The 14,930-nt window shown below is 52.1% G+C and overlaps 1 long non-coding RNA gene across 1 annotated transcript in view; it reads right to left on the bottom strand.

Annotated features, from left to right (window-relative positions):
- Nucleotides 1-808: 808 nt before the first annotated feature.
- The window catches only part of LOC140399605 (uncharacterized), a 1,122,925-nt gene continuing 1,108,803 nt past the window's right edge, over nucleotides 809-14,930 (bottom strand). Inside the window, exons 4-5 of the long non-coding RNA XR_011937755.1 lie at nucleotides 1,252-1,385; nucleotides 809-916 (exon numbers count right to left, since the gene is read on the bottom strand). This is a non-coding gene — a long non-coding RNA (uncharacterized lncRNA). The remainder of the gene's footprint in view (nucleotides 917-1,251; nucleotides 1,386-14,930) is intronic.

The following is a 14,930-nucleotide window of genomic DNA, read 5'->3' as shown; positions in this document are numbered from 1 at the left end:
GGGTGAGAGATTGAGAGGGAGAGAGACTGAGAGGGTGAGAGACTGAGAGGGTGAGAGACTTGTCTGCGTGGGTTTCCTCCGGGTTCTCCGGTTTCCTCCCACAGTCCAAAGATGTGCAGGTTAGGTGGATTGGCCATGAAAAATTGCCCTTAGTGTCCAAAATCGCCCTTTGTGTTGGGTGGAGGTGTTGAGTTTGGGTAGGGTGCTCTTTCCAAGAGCCGGTGCAGACTCAAAGGGCCGAATGGCCTCCTTCTGCACTGTAAATTCAATGATAATCTATGATTAATCTAGGACAAAGGTTCGGCACAACATCGTGGGCCGAAGGGCCTGTTCTGTGCTGTATTTTCTTTAAAAAAAACTTGTGTCTCAGCCTAAAACACAGGCTTCATTCCAGAATTATACCCGCTTCAAGTTAAGGGACTTTAATTCCGGGCAATCGAGATTACTTTACAGTCAATGGATTCATTTTAAAAGTGACCCCACTATCGTTAATTTTGTGAATTCTGCAGGCAACCTGTGCACAGGGAGAGCCCAACAAATGATGACCACTTTCAAAATTGAGTTCAGAGTTTCTGATCTGAGATTTCTCTCGCTCTCTCTACCAGATTTCAGAGATTGGCTGAAACAGTGAAATGCCCCCCCCCCCCCCACCCCTGGGATGCTCAGAATTAATATATCCCCTGTCATTTTGGAACAAAATTAGACAGCTTCATATTCCAGATTTGTATTTTACTCTTTGCCGCCCACCAAAGGTTTAATGTGTTTGTGTCTTAGTGCAAGGCCGGGGAGGCAATAAAGAGACAACTCACGTGAGTGCGGCCTGTGGAGTAGGCCTCAGTCCATCCACTTGTCCTTTGGAGAATAGCCTTTGTCCAAAGATTCCTGCTCACATTACAGTCTTTCAAAATTCAAATTCCTGGGAAAAAGAGGGAGAAAATTAACTAAACCACTGGAAAAGATTAAAACTATTTAATACAGCGAGAGCCCAGGGTCCCCTTTTCAGTTTTACAACTCCTCAGCAACATCCAAATACAAATAAGTCACAGCTTTCAACCAGAGGTTAAAAAAGATTGAGAGACAATTAATACTCAAAATCTTTTTATTATCACAATTAGGCTTACATTAATACTGCAATGAAGTTACTGTGAAAATCCCCTTCTCTTGTGTTTCTTGCTGTCTCTCTGTACCTCTTATACATATTTATGTCTCCCTCCCTCACTCTCTTTGATCCCTCCAATATTAAAATTAAACCTCAGTCAGGGTAATAACCCGGGTGAAGCCTGCGGAACAGGCCTCAGCCAGCGCTCCCTCGGGAAGAATTCACACTCCCTCGTCCTCCTCACAGGATTCCCGACCTCCTTCCAGTTTTCCAAATAAAGATGCCTCTGGAGAAAAAAAGGAGATAAAATTGGTTATAAAGACAATAACAGGGACATTTAAAAAAAAAATACAAAACAGCACAACAGGAGTCCAACATTTCCAATCTCGAGCCAATCAGCAACATGTCAACACCCAAAATGCACAGCTCAAAACAGAGAGATTGACACACCCAGCGACACACACACACACACACACACACACACTGAAGCAGAGGGGTAATGTTTTCAGTGTCGTGGGTTTTTGGTTTGTGAACTAAAGTCCCTCAGACACAGATATATCCTCAGTGAGCTGTGAGCAGACTCCACCCCTAGTCTCTGCCATGTGTGGAATGTCTGTCTCAGAGGACAGCTCTCTATTGACATGTAAATGAGTGACAAGAGATGCTGATCTCCTTGCTGCTCAGCCCCACACACACAGAATGTGACTTCAGCTAAACCTTGGCCTTCCCCACACCAGTGTTGTTCACTGAGCAGGCCGGAAAAAATTGGATTAAATGTAATTATTAGACAGGGACGTTCTTATTTTTTCTACCCAAGTGCATAACCTCACATTTATCCATGTTATACTGCATCTGCCACATCTCTCTCTCACTCACTCCCCTCCCAATAGGATTGAATCATAATTTAAAATAGAATTGGGAAATGATTAGAAACAGTTTGGACTAGAGATCTCTTCAGTGACCTGTGTGCAGTCCCCACCCCCGACTTTCTGTCAGGAATGTCCCCCTCGGTGTGTTTCCTGTGTCTGCAAAGGTAACACTTGTCCTGTCTATGGGTATGTTAATTCAGCAGACAGCCACAGATTCACAATGTCCTGTCCTTATTTCTGTCTTTGTTTAACATTTATTCCCTCTGAATTTCTGACATGTTGGGAATAACCATTCATCTGTCGCTTTAGGAAGGCTTTCCATAGAATGAGTAAAAACCAGCAAGAAATCACAGAATGTGAGTTAAACACAACTTCATTTCTGCTTCCATTTAGAGAGAAGATTCCTGGCCAGACAAACAAAGCTCATTGCAAAGTTTCACTTCATATTTTACTTGTTCACAGGCAGATTTTTCACTGAAATCTTCTGATGTTAATTCCTGAGATTAGAATTTATAAAGAAACAATTTGGATTGAATGAAAACGGTCAGTTTGATAACCCTAATGTCCTGACTGCCTCACGTCCTGGCACCCTCACACCATCACACCCTCATGTCCCCTAACCCTCACATCCTGACCCACTCACGTCCCCAAAACCTCAGATCCTGACCCGCTGTGTACCTCTTTCTCTGTGTGTGTCCCTCACTCTCTCCGTGTGCCCACCTCTCTCTGTCCCTCTCTCCCTCTGTGTCCCTGTTGCTCTCAAAGTGTCCTCTCACTCTATCCCTCTCTTTCACTGTCTACCTCTTTCTCTCTGTGTCACTCTCTCTGTCCCCCTCTCTCTCTGTCCCTCTATCTCTATCCCTCTCTCTCTTTGTCCAACTCTCGCTCACTGTGTACATCTCTCTCACTTTCTATCACTCTATCTCTCTCTCTCCTTCTCTCGCTGTGCTTCTCGCTCTCGCTGTGTCCCACGCTCTTGCTGTGTCGTCGCTCTCGCTGTGTCCCTCGGTCTCGCTGTGTCTCTCGCTCTAGCTGTGTCCCTCGTTCTCTGTGTACCCCTCACTGTCTGTGTACCCCTCACTCTCTGTGTACCCCTCAATCTCTGTGCGTCCCTCGCTCTCTGTGCGTCCTTCGCTCTCTGTGAATCCCTCGCTCTCTGTGCATCCCTCGCTCACTGTGTGTCCCTCGCTCTCTGTGCACCCCTCGTTTTCTGTGCCCTTGCTCTCTGTGTGTCCCTCGCTCTCTGTGCGTGGCCCTCGCTCTCTGTGTGTCCCTCGCTCTCTGTGTGTTCCTCGCTCTCTTTGTGTCCCTCGCTCTCTGTGTGTCCCTCGCTCTCTGTGTGTCCCTCGCTCTCTGTGTGTCCCTCGCTCATGGTGTGTCCCTCGCTCTCAGTGTGTCCCTCGCTCATGGTGTGTCCCTCGCTCTCAGTGTGTCCCTCGCTCTCTATGTGTCCGTCGCTCTCTGTGTGTCCGTCGCTCTCTGTGCGTCCCTCGCTCTCTGCGTGTCCCTCGCACTCTGTTTGTCCCTCGCACTCTGTGTGTTCCTCGCTCTCTATGTGTCCCTCGCTCTCTGTGTGTCCCCCGCTCTCTTTGCGTCCCTCGCTCTCTATGTGTCCCTCGCTCTCTGTGTGCCTCTCGCTCTCTGTGTGTCCCTCGCTCTGTGTGTGTCCCTCGCTCTCTGTGTGTCCCTCGCTCTCTGTGTGTCCCTCGCTCACGGTGTGTCCCTCGCTCTCGGTGTGTCCCTCGCTCTCTATGTGTCCCTCGCTCTCTGTGTGTCCCTCGCTCTCTGTGCGTCCCTCGCTCTCTGTGTGTCCCTCGTTCTCTGTGCGTCCCTCGCTCTCTGTGTGTCCCTCGCTCTCTGTGTGTCCCTCGTTCTCTGTGCGTCCCTCGCTCTCTGTGCGCCACTCGCTCTCTGTGTGCCTCTCGCTCTCTGTGTGTGTCCCTCGCTCTCTGTGTGTCCCTCGCTCTCTGTGTGTCCCTCGCTCTCTGTGCGTCCCTCGCTCTTTGTGTGTCCCTCGCTCTCTGTGTGTACCTCGCTCTCTGAGTGTTCCTCGCTCTGTGTGTGTCCCTCGCTCTCTGTGTGTCCCTCGCTCTGTGTGCGTCCCTCGCTCTTTGTGTGTCCCTCGCTCTCTGTGCGTCCCTCGCTCTCTGAGTGTTCCTCGCTCTGTGTGTGTCCCTCGCTCTGTGTGTGTCCCTCGTTCTCTGTGCGTCCCTCGCTCTCTGAGTGTTCCTCGCTCTCTGTGTGTCCCTCGCTCTCTCTGCGTCCCTCGCTCTCTGAGTGTTCCTCGCTCTGTGTGTGTCCCTCGCTCTCTGTGCACCCCTCACTCTCTGTGTCCCTCGCTCTCTGTGTGTACCTCGCTCTCTGAGTGTTCCTCGCTCTGTGTGTGTCCCTCGCTCTCTGTGTGTCCCTCGCTCTGTGTGCGTCCCTCGCTCTTTGTGTGTCCCTCGCTCTCTGTGCGTCCCTCGCTCTCTGAGTGTTCCTCGCTCTGTGTGTGTCCCTCGCTCTCTGAGTGTTCCTCGCTCTCTGTGTGTCCCTCGCTCTCTCTGCGTCCCTCGCTCTCTGAGTGTTCCTCGCTCTGTGTGTGTCCCTCGCTCTCTGTGCACCCCTCACTCTCTGTGTCCCTCGCGCTCTGTGTGTCCCTCACTCTCTGTGTGTGTTCATCGCTCCTTGTGTGTCCCTCGCTCTCTGTGTGTCCCTCGCTCTCTGTGTGTCCCTCGCTCACGGTGTGTCCCTCGCTCTCGGTGTGTCCCTCGCTCTCTATGTGTCCCTCGCTCTCTGTGTGTCCCTCACTCTCTGTGCGTCCCTCGCTCTCTGTGTGTCCCTCGCTCTCTGTGTGTCCCTCACTCTCTGTGTGTCCCTCGCTCTCTGTGTGTCCCTCGTTCTCTGTGCGTCCCTCGCTCTCTGTGTGTCCCTCGCTCTCTGTGCGTCCCTCGCTCTTTGTGTGTCCCTCGCTCTCTGTGTGTCCCTCGCTCTCCGTGCGTCGCTCTCTGTGCGTCCCTCGCTCTCTGTGCGCCACTCGCTCTCTCTGCGTCCCTCGCTCTCTGAGTGTTCCTCGCTCTGTGTGTGTCCCTCGCTCTGTGTGTGTCCCTCGCTCTCTCTGCGTCCCTCGCTCTCTGAGTGTTCCTCGCTCTGTGTGTGTCCCTCGCTCTCTGTGCACCCCTCACTCTCTGTGTCCCTCGCGCTCTGTGTGTCCCTCACTCTCTGTGTGTGTTCATCGCTCCTTGTGTGTCCCTAGCTCTCTGTGTATCCCTCGCTCTCTGTGTGTGTCCCTCGCTCTCTGTGCACCCCTCGCTCTCTGTGTCCCTCGCCCTCTCTGTGTCCCTCGCTCTCTGTGCGTCCTTCGCTCTCTGTGTGTCCCTCGCTCTCTGTGTGTCCCTCGTTCTCTGTGTGTGTCCTTCGCTCTCTGTGCACCCCTCGCTCTATGTGTCCCTCCCTCTCTGTGTTTCCCTCCCTATCTGTGTGTCCCTCGCTCTCTGTGTGTCCCTCCCTCTCTGTGTGTCCCTCGCTCTCTGTGTGTGTCCCTCGCTCTCTGTGCGTCGCTCTCTGTGCGTCCCTCGCTCTCTGTGCGCCACTCGCTCTCTCTGCGTCCCTCGCTCTCTGAGTGTTCCTCGATCTGTGCGTGTCCCTCGCTCTCTGTGCACCCCTCACTCTCTGTGTCCCTCGCGCTCTGTGTGTCCCTCACTCTCTGTGTGTGTTCATCGCTCCTTGTGTGTCCCTAGCTCTCTGTGCATCCCTCGCTCTCTGTGTGTGTCCCTCGCTCTCTGTGCACCCCTCGCTCTCTGTGTCCCTCGCCCTCTCTGTGTCCCTCGCTCTCTGTGCGTCCTTCGCTCTCTGTGTGTCCCTCGCTCTCTGTGTGTCCCTCGTTCTCTGTGTGTGTCCTTCGCTCTCTGTGCACCCCTCGCTCTATGTGTCCCTCCCTCTCTGTGTTTCCCTCCCTATCTGTGTGTCCCTCGCTCTCTGTGTGTCCCTCCCTCTCTGTGTGTCCCTCGCTCTCTGTGTGTGTCCTTCGCTCTCTGTGTCCCTCGCTCTCTGTGTGTCCCTCGCTCTCTGTGTGTCCCTCGCTCTCTGTGTGTCCCTCGCTCTCTGTGTGTCCCTCGCTCTCTGTGTGTGTCCCTCGATCTCTGTACACCCCTCGCACTCTGTGTCCCTCGCTCTCTGTGTGCCTCGCTCTATGTGTCCCTCGCTCTCTGTGTCCCTCGGTCTGTGTCCCTCGCTCTGTGCGTCCCTCTCTCTGTGCGTCCCTCGATCTCTTTGTGTCCCACGCTCTGTGTGTGTCCTTTGCTCTCTGTGTGTCCCTTGCTCTCTGTGTGTCCCTCGCTCTCTGTGTGTCCCTCGCTCTCTGTGTGTCCCTCGCTCTCTGTGTGTCCCTCGCTCTGTGTGTCCCTCGCTCTGTGTGTCCCTCGCTCTCTGTGTGTCCCTCACTCTCTGTTTGTCCCTCGTTCTCTGTTCGTCCCTCGCTCTCTGTGCGTACCTCGCTCTCTCTGCGTCCCTCGCTCTCTGTGCGTCCCTCGCTCTCTGTTGTCCCTCGCTCTCTGTGCGTCCCTCGCTCTCTGTGCGTCCCTCGCTCTCTGTGTGCCACTCGCTCTCTCTGCGTCCCTCGCTCTCTCTGTGTCCCTCGCGCTCTGTGTGTCCCGCACTCTCTGTGTGTGTTCCTCGCTCCTTGTGTGTCCCTAGCTCTCTGTGCGTCCCTCGCTCTCTGTGTGTGTCCCTCGCTCTCTGTGCACCCCTCGCTCTCTGTGTCCCTCGCCCTCTGTGTGTCCCTCGCTCTCTGTGCGTCCTTCGCTCTCTGTGTGTCCCTCGCTCTCTGTGTGTCCCTCGCTCTCTGTGTCCCTCGCTCTCTGTGTGCCTCGCTCTGTGCGTCCCTCTCTCTGTGCGTCCCTCGATCTCTGTGTTTCCCACGCTCTGTGCGTGTCCTTTGCTCTCTGTGTGTCCCTTGCTCTCTGTGTGTCCCTCGCTCTCTGTGTGTCACTCGCTCTCTGTGTGTCCATCGCTCTCTTTGTGTCCCTCGATCTCTGTGTGTCCCTCGCTCTCTGTGCGTCCCTCGCTCTCTGTGCGCCCCTCGATCTCTGTGTGTACCACGCTCTCTGTGTCCCTCGCTGTCTATGTTCCTCGATGTCAGTGTCCCTCGCTCACTGTACCCTCGCTCTTTGTGTCCCTCTATCTGTGCGCCCCTCGCTCTGCGTGTCCCTCAATCTCTGTGTGTCCCTCGTTCTCTGTGTTTCCCTCGCTCTCTGTGCGCCCCTCGATCTCTGTGTGTTCCACGCTCTCTGTGTGTCCCTCGATCTCTGTGCGTCCCTCGCTCTCTGTGTGCCCCTCGCTCTCTGTGCGTCCCTCGCTCTCTGTGTGTCCCTCGCTCTCTGTGCCTCCCTCGCTCTCTGTGTGCCCCTCGCTCTCTGTGCGTCCCTCGCTCTCTGTGTGTCCCTCGCTCTCTGTGTGTCCCTCGCTCTGTGTGTCCCTCGCTCTGTGTGTGTCCCTCGCTCTCTGTGCGTCCCTCGCACTGTGTGTGTCCCTCGCTCTCTGTGTGTCCCTCGCTCTCTGTGTGTCTCTCGCTCTCTGTGTGTCCCTCGCTCTCTGTGTCCCTCGCTCTCTGTGTGCCCCTCGCTCTCTGTGTGCCCCTCGCTCTGTGTTTCCCTCGCTCACTGTGTGTCCGTCGCTCTCTGTGTGTCCCTCGCTCTCTGTGTGTGTCCCTTGCTCTGTGTGTCCCTCGCTCACTGTGCGGTCCTTGCTCTCTGTGTGTCCCTCGCTGTCTTGTGTCCCTCGCTGTCTTGTGTCCCTCGCTGTCTGTGTCCCTCGCTCTCTGTACCCCTCGCTCTTTGTGTCCCTCTCTGTGTGCGTCCCTCGCTCTGCGTGTCCCTCGCTCTCTGTCTGTCCCTCGCTCTCTGTGTTTCCCTCGCTCTCTGTGTTTCCCTCGCTCTCTGTTTGTCCTTCGCTCTGTGTGTGTCCCTCGTTCTGTGTGTGTCCCTCGCTCTGTGTCCCTCGCTCTTTGTGACCCTCGCTCATTGTGTCCCTCGCTCTGTGTGTCCCTCACTCTCTGTGTATCCCTCGCTCTCTGTGTGTCCCTCGCTCTCTGTGTGTCCCTCGCTCTCTGTGTGTCCCTCGCTCTCTGTGTATCCCTCGCTCTCTGTGTGTCCCTCGCTCTCTGTGTGTCCCTCACTCTCTGTGTGTCCCTCACTCTCTGTGTGTGTCCCTCGCTCTCTGTGTGTTTCCCTCGCTCTCTGTGTGTCCCTCGCTCTCTGTGCGTTCTGCGCACTCTGTGCGTCCCTCGCTCTCTGTCTGTCCCTCGCTCTCTGTGTTTCCCTCGCTCTCTGTGTTTCCCTCGCTCTCTGTTTGTCCTTCGCTCTGTGTGTGTCCCTCGTTCTGTGTGTGTCCCTCGCTCTGTGTCCCTCGCTCTTTGTGACCCTCGCTCATTGTGTCCCTCGCTCTGTGTGTCCCTCACTCTCTGTGTATCCCTCGCTCTCTGTGTGTCCCTCGCTCTCTGTGTGTCCCTCGCTCTCTGTGTGTCCCTCGCTCTCTGTGAATCCCTCGCTCTCTGTGTGTCCCTCGCTCTCTGTGTGTCCCTCACTCTCTGTGTGTCCCTCGCTCTCTGTGTGTCCCTCGCTCTGTGTGTGTCCCTCGCTTCTGTGTGTCCCTCGCTCTCTGTGTGTCCCTCGCTCTCTGTGTATCCCTCGCTCTCTGTGTGTCCCTCGCTCTCTGTGTGTCCCTCACTCTCTGTGTGTCCCTCGCTCTCTGTGTGTCCCTCGCATTGTGTGTGTCCCTCGCTCTGTGTGTCCCTCACTCTCTGTGTGTCCCTCGCTCTCTGTGTGTCCCTCGCTCTGTGTGTGTCCCTCGCTCTGTGTGTCCCTCACTCTCTGTGTGTCCCTCGCTCTCTGTGTGTGTCCCTCGCTCTCTGTGTGTCCCTCGCTCTCTGTGCGTTCTGCGCTCTCTGTGTGTCCCTCGCTCTCTGTGCGTCCCTCGCTCTGTGTGTGTCCCTCGCTCTGTGTGTATCCCTCGCTCTCTGTGTGTCCCTCACTCTCTGTCTGTCCCTCGCTCTGTGTGTGTCCCTCGCTCTGTGTGTCCCTCGCTCTGTGAGTCCCTCGCTCTGTGTGTGTCCCTCGCTCTGTGTGTCCCTCGCTCTGTGTGTCCCTCGCTCTGTGTTTCCCTCGCTCTGTGTGTGTCCCTCGCTCTCTGTGTGTGTCCCTCGCTCTCTGTGTGTCCCTCGGTCTGTGCGTCCCTCGCTCTCTGTGCGTCCCTCGCTCTCTGTGCATCCCTCGCTCTCTGTGTGTCCATCGCTCTCTTTGTGTCCCTCGCTCTGTGTGTCCCTCGCTCTCTGTGTGTCCCTCACTCTCTGTCTGTCCCTCGCTCTGTGTGTGTCCCTCGCTCTGTGTCTCATTCGCTCTGTGTGTCCCTCGCTCTCTGTGCGTCCCTCGCTCTCTGTGCGTCCCTCGCTCTCTGTGCGTCCTTCGCTCACTGTGCGTCCCTGGCTCTCTGTGAGTCCTTCGCTCTCTGTGCGTCCTTCGCTCTCTGTTTAAATGTTTCGGTGAGTGTGAGTGAGCGTAATCGTGAGCGAATGTGAGTCAGGGTGTGTAACAGTTAGTTAGTGAGTGTGTGAAAGTGTGTGTTAGTTAGTGATTGAGTAAGAGTGATTGAGTGTGTCAGACTGTGTGTCAGACTGTGTGTGAGTGAGTGTGAGAGTGTGCATAAGAGTGAGTGTGAGTGATTGTGTAAGCGAGTGTCTGAGTCAGTGTGCAAGTGTGAACGAGTTAGTTGTGTGTGAATATTTGAGTGAGTGACTGTGTCAAGAGTGACTGAGTGTGTAATGGTGTGTGTAAGAGTGAGCGAATCAGTGTGTGTTCGTATATCGGTGTGAGTGATTGTGTAAGTCAGTTTCAGTGTGTGAGTGAGTGTGTGTGAGTTAGTCTGTAAGAATGAGTGAGTAGGTGATAGAGTGTGAAAGAGTGTGTCTGTGTATAACAGTGAGAGTGTGAGTGAGTGTGTCGAACTGAGTGTGAGTTAGTATGCAAGAGTGATGTGTGTTAGCATCTGGGTGTGATTGTGTCAGAGTGACAGGCGTGTCAGAAAGAGTGTGTGACTGTGTGTGACAGTGAGTGTGAGAGTGTGTGTGTGTAAGACTGAGTGAGTGTGTGAAAGTAAGTGAGGGTGTGTGAATCAGTGTGTACTAATGAGTGAGCCTGTAGGAGTGAGTGAGTGTGTAGGTGAGTGTGAGTGAGTCAGTGTGTAATAGTGAGCGAGTGTGAGACAGGGTGTGTAAGAGTGAGTTAGTGAGTGAGCGTGTGTGTTAGTGCACGATTGAGTAAGAGTGTGAGCGAGTGTGTAAGAGTATGTGTGTAAGTGTGTGAGTGAGTGAAATCTAACCCCACAATTAGATTGCACACTGTGTCACACTCCAGTGTATCTGTTAACAGTGAGTGTGTGTTAGTGTGACTGTGTGTAAGAGTGAGCGAGTCAGTGTGTGAGTGTGTCAGTGTGAGCGATTGTGTAAGTGAGTTTGTGTGTGTGAGCGAGTTAGTGTGTAAGAATGAGTGAGTAGGTGAGTGAGTGTGCATGTGTGTGTGTAATAGTGCGTGTGAGTGAGTACATAAGAGTGAGTGAGTGTATGAATGAGTGAGTGTGTATGAGTGAGTGAGTGTGTAAGAGTGAGTATGTGTGTGTGAGAGGGAATGTGTAAGAGTGAGTGAGGGAGTGTGAGTGAGTGTGCAAGTGAGTGTTTAAGTGTGAGAGAATGTGAGTGTGTTTAAGACTGAGTGAGTGGTGTGAATTTGTAAGTTAGAGTTTGAGAGTAAGTGAGTGTGTAATAATGAGTGAGTGTGTAGGAATAAGTGAGTTTCAGTGTGTAAGTGAGTGTGCGTCAGTAAGTGAGTATACTAGTGAGCGAGTGTAAGTCAGGGTGTGTAAGAGTCAGTTAGTTATTATGTGCACAATAGTGTGTGTTAGTGAGTGAGTGTGTAAGAGTGAGTTAAATCTAACCCCTCGATTTGATTCCACTCTGTAACGCACTCATTCGTTAAATAATGTGTGTCCCTCGCTCTCTGTGTATTCCTCGCTCTCTGTGTGTCCCTCACTCTCTGTGTTTCCCTCGCTCTCTGTGTGTCCCTCACTCTCTGTGTGACCCTCGCTCTCTGTGTGTGTCCCTCGCTCTCTGTGTGTCCCTCGCTCTGTGTGTGTGTTACTTGCTCTCTGTGTGTCCCTCGCTCTCTGGTGTGTCCCTCGCTCTCTGTGCATCCCTCGCTCTCTGTGAGTCCCTCGCTCTCTGTGTGTGTTCCTTGCTCTCTGTGTGTCCCTCGCTCTCTGTGTGAGTCCCTCGCTCTCTGTGTGACCCTCGCTCTCTGTGTGTCCCTCGCTCTCTGTGTGTCCCTCGCTCTCTGTGTGTCCCTCGCTCTCAGTGCGTCCCTAGCTCTCTGTGTGTTCCTCGCTCTCTGTGTGTCCCTTGCTCTCTGTGTCCCTCGCTCTCTGTGTGTCCCTCGCTCTCTGTGTGTCCCTCGCTCTCTGTGTGTTCTTCGCTCTCTGTGTGTACCTCACTCTCTGTGTGTCCCTCACTCTCTGTGTGTCCCTCGCTCTCTGTGTGTGTCCCTCGCTCTCTGTGTGTGTTCCTCGCTCTCTGTGAACCCCTCGCTCTCTGTGTAATTCGCTCTCTGTGTGTCCCTCGCTCTCTGTGCGTCCCTCGCTCTCTGTGTGTCCCTCGCTCTCTGTACATCCCTCGCTCTCTGTGTGTCCCTCGCTCTCTGTGTGTCCCTTGCTCTCTGTGAGTCCCTCGCTCTCTGTGTGTTCCTCGCACTCTGTGTGTCCCTCGCTCTGTGTGTGTGTGTCTCGCTCTCTGTGCACCCCTCGCTCTCTTTGTCCTTCGCTCTCTGTGTGTCCCCCGCTCTCTGTGTGTGTCCCTCGCTCTCTGTGTGTCCCTCACTCTCTGTTTGTCCCCCGCTCTCTGTGTGTGTCCCTCGCTCTGTGCGTCCCTCGCTCTGTGTGTGTGTCCCTCACTCTGTGCCTCCCTCGCTCTCTGTGTGTGTCCCTCGCTCTGTGCGTCCCTCGCTCTCTGTGCGTCCCTCGCTCTCTGTGTGCCCCTCGCTCTCTGTGTGTGTCCCTCGCTCTGTGCGTCCCTCGCTCTGTGTGTGTGTGTCTCGCTCTCTGTGCACCCCTCGCTCTCTGTGTCCTTCGCTCTCTGTGTGTCCCCCGCTCTCTGTGTGTGTCCCTCGCTCTCTGTGTGTCCCTCACTCTCTGTTTGTAAACCACCCCGAACCCCTCGATTAGATTCCAGTCTGTAACTCACTCCCGGGTGTCTGTTATTCTATATATAAACCACCCCGAACCCCTCGATTAGATTCCAGTCTGTAACTCACTCCCGGGTATCTGTTATTCTATATATAAACCACTCCGAACCCCTCGATTAGATTCCAGTCTGTAACTCACTCCCGAGTATCTGTTATTCTATATATAAACCACCCCGAACCCCTCGATTAGATTCCAGTCTGTAACTCCCTCCCGGGTATCTGTTATTCTATATATAAACCACCCCGAACCCCTCGATTAGATTCCAGTCTGTAACTCACTCCCGGGTATCTGTTATTCTATATATAAACGATCCTGATCCCCTCGATTAGATTCCAGTCAGTCACTCACTCCCGGGTATCTGTTATTCTATATATACACCACCCCGAACCCCTCGATTAGATTCCAGTCTGTAACTCACTCCCGGGTATCTGTTATTCTATATATAAACGATCCTGAACCCCTTGATTAGATTCCAGTCTGTAACTCACTCCCGGGTGTCTGTTATTCTATATATAAACCACCCTGAACCCCTTGATTAGATTCCAGTCTGTAACTCACTCCCGGGTATCTGTTATTCTATATATAAACGATCCTGAACCCCTCGATTAGATTCCAGTCTGTAACTCACTCCCGGGTATCTGTTATTCTATATATAAACAATCCTGAACCCCTCGATTAGATTCCAGTCTGTAACTCACTCCCGGGTATCTGTTATTCCATATATAAACCATCCTGAACCCCTCGATTAGATTCCAGTCTGTAACTCACTCCCGGGTATCTGTTATTCTATATATAAACCATCCTGAACCCCTCGATTAGATTCCAGTCTGTAACTCACTCCCGGGTATCTGGTATTCTATATATAAACTATCCTGAACCCCTCGATTAGATTCCAGTCTGTAACTCACTCCCGGGTATCTGTTATTCTATATATAAACAATCCTGAACCCCTCGATTAGATTCCAGTCTGTAACTCACTCCCGGGTATCTGTTATTCCATATATAAACCATCCTGAACCCCTCGATTAGATTCCAGTCTGTAACTCACTCCCGGGTATCTGTTATTCTATATCAAAGCCACCCTGAACCCCTCGATTAGATTCCAGTCTGTAACTCACTCCCAGGTATCTTATTCTATATATAAACCATCCCGAACCCCTCGATTAGATTCCAGTCTGTAACTCACTCTCGGGTATCTGTTATTCTATATATAAACCATCCCGAACCCCTCGATTAGATTCCAGTCTGTAACTCACTCTCGGGTATCTGTTATTCTCTAGATAAACCATCCCGAACCCCTCGATTAGATTCCAGTCTGTAACTCACTCTCGGGTATCTGTTATTCTCTAGATAAACCATCCCCAACCCCTCGATTAGATTCCAGTCTGTAACTCACTCCCGGGTATCTGTTATTCTATATATAAACCACCCTGAACCCCTCGATTAGATTCCAGTCTGTAACTCACTCCCGGGTATCTGTTATTCTATATATAAACCACCCTGAACCCCTCGATTAGATTCCAGTCTGTAACTCACTCCCGGGTATCTGTTATTCTATATATAAACCACCCTGAACCCCTCGATTAGATTCCAGTCTGTAACTCACTCCCGGGTATCTGTTATTCTATATATAAACTATGCCGAACCGCTCGATTAGATTCCAGTGTGTAACTCACTCCCGGGTATCTGTCATTCTATATATAAACCATCCTGAACCCCTCGATTAGATTCCAGTCTGTAACTCACTTCCGGGTATCTGCTATTCTATATATAAACCACCCTGAACCCCTCGATTAGATTCCAGTCTGTAACTCACTCCCGGGTATCTGTTATTCTATATATAAACTATGCCGAACCCCTCGATTAGATTCCAGTGTGTAACTCACTCCCGGGTATCTGTTATTCTATATATAAACCATCCTGAACCCCTCGATTAGATTCCAGTCTGTAACTCACTCCCGAGTATCTGTTATTCTATATATGAATCACCCTGAATCCCTCAATTAGATTCCAGTCTGTAACTCACTCCTGGATATCTGTTATTCTATATATAAACCACCCCGAACCCCTCGATTAGATTCCAGTCTGTAACTCACTCCCGGGTATCTGTTATTCTATATATAAACCATCCTGAACCCCTCGATTAGATTCCAGTGTGTAACTCACTCCCGGGTACCTGTTATTCTATATATAAACCACCCCGAACCTCTCGATTAGATTCCAGTCTGTAACTCACTTCCGGGTATCTGTTATTCTATATATAAACCATCCTGAACCCCTCGATTAGATTCCAGTCTGTAACTCACTCCCGGGTATCTGTTATTCTATAAATAAACCATCCTGAACACCTCGATTAGATTCCAGTCTGTAACTCACTCCCGGGTATCTGTTATTCTATATATAAACCACCCAAACCCCTCGATTAGATTCCAGTCTGTAACTCACTCCCGGGTATCTGTTATTCTATATATAAACTATCCTGAACCCCTCGATTAGATTCCAGTCTGTAACTCACTCCCGGGTATCTGTTATTCTATATATAAACCACCCACAACCCCTCGATTAGATTCCAGTCTGTAACTCACTTCCGGGTATCTGTTATTCTATATATAAACCATCCTGAACCCCTCGATTAGATTCCAGTCTGTAACTCACTCCCGGGTATCTGTTATTCTATAAATAAACCATCCTGAACACCT

The sequence above is a fragment of the Scyliorhinus torazame genome, chromosome 23, assembly GCF_047496885.1.
Source record: "Scyliorhinus torazame isolate Kashiwa2021f chromosome 23, sScyTor2.1, whole genome shotgun sequence".
Lineage (NCBI taxonomy): Eukaryota > Metazoa > Chordata > Chondrichthyes > Carcharhiniformes > Scyliorhinidae > Scyliorhinus > Scyliorhinus torazame.
This window is presented reverse-complemented; position numbering and strand designations above follow the sequence as displayed.